This window comes from Tetrao urogallus (assembly GCF_951394365.1).
Source record: "Tetrao urogallus genome assembly, chromosome: 15".
Lineage (NCBI taxonomy): Eukaryota > Metazoa > Chordata > Aves > Galliformes > Phasianidae > Tetrao > Tetrao urogallus.
The window spans coordinates 1,092,770-1,099,148 of NC_136828.1; positions in this window are offsets into that span (position 1 = coordinate 1,092,770).

The following is a 6,379-nucleotide window of genomic DNA, read 5'->3' on the forward strand; positions in this document are numbered from 1 at the left end:
TCAAGTCAGTGACTGCACTGTCAGGAAACATTTGGCTTGCCAGCCCAGCCACATTTTCATTCCATTCCCCTCTTTTTCCTGTTGTTACGTGGGCTACTTTCAGAGGACGTCTGAAAAATGAAGCTGTATAAAATATTGAGCAATGAAGTGAGGCAATCAGAAGTCAGATACTGCCAGCAAAGAAAAAAAAATGAAATCAGTTCAAAATACATCATTCAGTACAGAAAAGGTTTGGACTTGGAAGTGGACGACCTTTAAGGTCCCTCCCAAGCCAAGCCATTCTGTGATCTTGTGAATTATGACTTCCCTTCGTTAAAGAGAATATCAGGTTGCACTTTTACTAAAGTTAACACATGGACAACTCGAATTTCACTGCCAAAGAACTTTGTACGTTTTCCAAGCGGCACTTCAGTATATTTCAATCACAAACCGAACCAACCCCACCTCCAGTTTCACTAAGATCATCAGTTTTTGCTTTCCAAACTGCAGGAATTAGCAAACTGAAGCACGTGAATTACGACTAATCCAACATACACGCGTTTCTTTCAGCCCTGCACATATCTACAGCAGTGAAACAGTCGTATTCCAAACTTGTAAAAAATAGAGTTCAACTCTGCTTGAAAGCTGAGGTGACGCTGTTTGACATGAATTTAATAAACAGGAAGGTTCCTCAAAACAGATATTACAGGGAAAAGGGCATAAGATCAGGAAACTCGTGTTCTCTATTTCAGCAGTCTTGCAGTTCTGCCTTCTGAAACTCCGATGACAGATGATAACCAGGATACTCTGCCCTGACACGGCGTTCTGGCCACATAACAAGAAAGTAAACTCTGGCAATAATATTTAACCATGCACTGCTACACTGGTTTTAATGAAGACTGTTTTCCCAGCACCTTTTGCTATGTACTGCACATACACACATAGATACAGACAATAAATACATCAGCATGCTTTCTATAACGTGCTCTGCCATCCCTGGACAACGCTGAATCACACCTGAGGTTTTCACTTTATACACCAAAGAACAAAGCGATGCAGCAAGCTAGTAATGCTGCTGAGAAAAAGCAACCAGCAGGCTAAGTCTTTCCTACCCAACTCTTGGGTGCATCTTTCAGTTCCTTCTGAGTCCAGGCCTACAGCAGTTTACCCCCACATCTCTGCTACATGGATCAGGAAACAAGACTGGAGTCACAGTGCCACCCTTCCTTCCCCCAGCACCTCCTGTCTCCTACTTACAGCTTCGGTGATTGCCCATTCCACAAATTAGCTGAGAAGAAAAAGGTAACAGACAAAACTCAAGCACCCCATTTAGCAACAAAACAAGCCGAAGCGATCAGCCGTTCGCACCGCGATGCACTTTGAGCAATGATCCTTTTCAGCAGAGGATGAGTTGCATGGATTGCTTTGATGAGTTAAATGCAGTTCGATCTCTTCATGCATCGCCCCGGGCGTTGTGTTCAGCACGAGCTGTGCTCCAGCTTCGGGAGCACAACCGACGCTCTAACAGCAGTCTATCAGTAACAACAGGAGCGCCTTTGCTCCCCATTGGTTTTTCATACTCTTCTGAACCCTAAGAAGTATTCAACGCTCACGTCACTGGGAAGAGGTAAAGACCTGACAGCGTTGGGTAGCACTGTTAGCAGTACACAACAGGACACATCATTTTAAGCACCTGTATAATTTCTCTTGTTGTACGCGAAGCACAGACACAGAAGGTTTGCCTTGGAATCCTCTGCTTGCATCTTCAGAAAAGCACCACTGTCTTCTTTAACAGGGTCTTTTAATTACCCGTGACTGACCTACCGAGTCCTTTATAACAATAAAAAGCTCAGAAGTGCAAGGAGTGATAACGGACAGGTAATGGTCAGCATGCACGTGGGGGACAGCTGCAAGCACTTCCACAGGAGGCAGCCAGCCCTCCTTCCCACCTCCTGCCCTGGGACAGCACAGGCACCTCTCATGCTCACCATTGACTCCATGAGCTGTGCTGATGAAAACCTTCCACTGAGGTACAACACTCCATCGCTCCCAAAACAAACACGACAGAGTAAGAATTAAAGACTGAAGACTGTATGTTCACTGTACATTTTCTCTTCTAAACACCTGACTTCCTATCTTTCTCAGTTTGGGAACCGAGTCCACTATGTGCAACCAAAGGCAAAGGGCAACAGTCACTGAAAAGCTCTGACACAAGAGCTAATCTGTATGCAATAAAGCAATCCGTTTTCCGCCCTCTAGCATTGAAAGCTTGCCACCAGTTTGACATTTACCACCTCTACATCTTAACCCATTACAAACTTTGAATGGCAGAAAAATCTCTTCAAACATCTCTGCTTTGAGATGTTCTCCTCTCACACACAGTGTCTGTGTTTATTTATGCTGGACACAGATTTATTTCTTTTTTTCCTCCTATCTAAACTTCCCCCATAGGAATACCTGAAACCATGCTTTATTTCTTGACTTAGGTTCAGCACAGCAGCTCACAGCACAAATGATGGAAACACAGATTTTTACAAGTAGAAAACAGAATAGGAGATATCAGAAAAGGGTATCACTCAGCTCACAGAATCACAGGGTTGGAAGGGACCTCAAGGATCATGAATCTCCAACCCCCTGCCACATGCAGGGCCACCAACCTCCACTTTTAATACCAGCCCAGGCTGCCCAGGGCCCCATCCAACCTGGCCTTGAACACCTCCAGGGATGGACAGGGCATCACAGCCTCTCTGGGCAGCTGTTCCAGCACCTCACTGCTCTCTCTGTAAAGAACTTCCCCTGACATCCAAAGCTCCTGCAAGACATTTGTCAGCAAGCATTTCACAGACAACAGTGATGATTCAAGTGTATGAGGAAACCATCCCACAACATGTTGTAAGATATTTTTTTTTTTAAAAGCACATACATGTCCTAGATCTTTCCCTCCCCAGCTGAGCAGTTTGTGAGTGTACAGTTTTCATGACCAGGTGTCACAACAGCGAGCCCAGGGATCTCCTCTGAACTATTTTGCTTTGCTCAGGGTCAGCCTGTGCACATCAGTGCACCCCACGCAGCCACAGAGCTGCAGAACACACCGCACACAAAGCACAGCAGGAGCAGAACCCCTGACCAACACAGCCTGCCTCCATCACTCTGCAAGTCATGCTATACCATGCTGCTGTGCTTTCCTGTTCCTGCCTTCCTGTTTCACAAAACAGTAGCCTTTGCTGTGCAGGATTGAACAACAGGCCAGCAGGACATTGAGATCCAGGAGTCTTGCTTGCAGGCTGCAGGGAATCCCTGATGTGCAGAACCAGAGCATCACAGTCACAGCCTGCACCTTGTCAATACATTCTCCACTCACATATAGGTATAGTGTGTGCACACACGCACATAACAAATATAAACAAAAAGCTTTATTCTGGCAATCAAGATTGCTTAGGAGAAACCTAAGTCAGAAGATGGGCAGAAGAACCACTAACTGTGGGCTAATTGAGAACACAAGTCCTTACCCTGCAAGGAGCCTGTGGAAATGCTGCATGCCTTCCTGTAGTTTGCAAATGGTAAGGCACACTCCACTCACACCAGCAGCTATCAGCAGATCTTGTTCATTTTAGGGCAGGTTCTACAGCCTCACATTTTCAACTGCCGGCTGAAAAGGGAGCAGGAAAATGCTTCTGTCTCAGACTACCTTATTACCCTCTGCACTAAGTGCTAAAGGTATGGAACTTGGAAAACAAAAGCTGATTTACAGTAGAAGAACATTACGAAAATTACAAAGATAAAGCTGTCAACTGCAAAGAAACCATTCTCTTCCAGCTCTGTAAAACTCTGTGCATCTGCTCCAAGGCTGCCCCAAAGAAAAGCTTCAGTGACCTGCTGTCCCTGCTCCTTTTCTGAAACAACACCAGGCAGGCCACCCCACACCAACAAAACATTCAACCAACACTAGGAAGCTTACAGATACACTTTACAATGAAAGGAGGGTCCAACTGCAGGCAAAATGCCAACGGTTCTATTTCAGGGCATTTGAATCACAGAATCATAGAATCGCTCAGGTTGGAAAAGACCTTAAAGATCATCAAGTCACAGCCTAACCATACTGCCCTAACAACCCTCTGCTAAATCATTTCCCTGATCAGTGAACAATACGTTGCTTTTGATTCTCATCTCCGTAGCCTTTCCAAAGCCTTACTAAAACCCAAAGAGTAGCAAGTTGCTCTTTTGGAGCAGCAATGGTGTCCATACAGCATTTCACACTGCAAAAGCAAGCACTGCAGAATCCCAAACCAGTGCAACCTTGTTTCAACCCTAATTTCATAACCAAATGGCACTTACAGCAACACAACAGTTGCTGAGGTTTTAATCTCACTGTTACTGCAGACTGCTAATCACTGGTCACAGCAGTGGGGCAAAGCTTCGGGAAGAGGAGCCCTGTGAGAGGGCCATGGAGATAGAGGAGGGGTTAGGAGAGGGGGCAGATGAGAGGCCTTGTGCTGGATGCCATTCTTCATCCACACGTTCATTCTGAATAAGCTTAAAGGTACTTAAAGCATCCTACACACCTACTCCTCTGGCAAATGTGGCTGCTCTGGCCCATGGACATCAGTCCCTCAGTGGGAGGAGAGGGCTGGGGCTGTACCAAGACACAGAGCACAAGCTGGACCCCTGTCCCCCAGGACATTAGATCAAAAAGCAAACATTTCCTCTAAACGTTGAAGCTATTATACAAAACTAGGAGATGAATGAAAGAAACAGCCCAAAAATCCCTCAGACTGAAGCGATCTTACTACTCCTTACCTTAGAACTTGTCCTTGTATAGATCTCCTCGTGACTTCCACCCTTCTGCTGGGTCTGTTGGGATGGAAACAGAAGTTAAAATCGGACCAGCGATGTGGTGGGCAGCATTAAGTGCCTCAGTGACCTCTGTAACCTTCAAAAAGGCATCTGCCTGAAGCTCTGCATGGCTCCCAGCCTCCACAGAACAGAGAACAAGGGGACAGATACCCTCACAGTTCAGATGAGCAGCTAGTTAACCATATTATCAAAGTGCTCACAGCATAAACAACTTCCAGTCTCTCAAACCACAAGCAGGATTACTGTTGGTGGCACCTCTGCAATAAATACTTTCAGCCAACGTTCCCCCTGTAGTTCATTTCTGACTCTCCTGCCCCAGCGCTGCCCAATGTTTTTATCCACAAAGTTACAGGAAGGGCCACAATTTTTTATGTGAAATGGGCAGCTTCTAGAAAGTGAGCCACATTTTGGACGAGTCACTTCTTCCTTACGTTGTTTCCCCTTGAATAAATCCTAAGAAAGCAATCCAGCACCGGTGCAGCCACACACAAGTTACACCTATTGCCAGCACAACCCAGCACGCTCACTAATACAGCCAGCCTATGGAATTCCTTCCCTGAGACAGCGCACGTCAACAACCCATGGTCATCTGCAACACCTTAGAGAGCTCAGGTAGCCATCCTCAAACTTGGAAAGTTTAAGCAAGAGGAGAATAAATGAGATAAGGTGAAGCCTGAGCGCAGGTGCAACACAGATAAGAGCACATTCACGCATTAGTTCAGAGAACTTCCAACAGCTGGTCATGCAGCTGGATGCCTTCAGCCCGTACTCCCACCCAGCACACAGACTCCAGACGAGTCAATCATTAATATAGTGCAGTTAGCTCTATTTTTATATCAGACAGGTCGTGTGACTGCCTGGTCAAGTACAAGGGGACGCAGCGGCCAAAGACCAGCATTACTTAAACTCTCCTGCAAGCCACCACTCTAAGCTACACAGCATGCAAATCTGAGTATTTGCACTGGACTTCTAAGAGAAACTTTGGTGCTCAGCCACAATTCAAGGGTATCTATAAATGGAAAATAGCCACTTTTCTTCCTGACAATCAACACAGCTTATTTCGAGTTCTACCACACTGTCTGCTTCACAGCAGGCATCCACACAGCACACAAGCAGCTTTAGTAGCCTCTCCATCCTAACAGAGCAGGATATGTTCTAAAGAGCTGCAAGAACAGCAAGGACCGAATTTTTACAGTCTGTAATTTGCTTGCCACCAACTCCATACAGCTTCATCACTGAAGCAAAAGCACTTGTGAGCTAAACAAATGCCAGGGCAGCATTATCAGATTGCAGTAACCTTGTTCTTGGAGACACTGAGAGACATAAGCAGTGCAGACTGGTTCGCTTTACCTGCTTGCTTGTCCTGAATTTATGGGCACGTTAATTTAGTGCAGCCATAGCTTTCACCAGTTTACAATCCAAATAACAACACCGATGGAGTTTGGGGGCTGTGCCAAGGTTTCAAGTTAGCAGAATGAAGAAAAAACAACCAAGGGGAGTAACCAAAGGCTGCGACAGAAGGAGAGGGCTGGGATGCGCAGAGGTG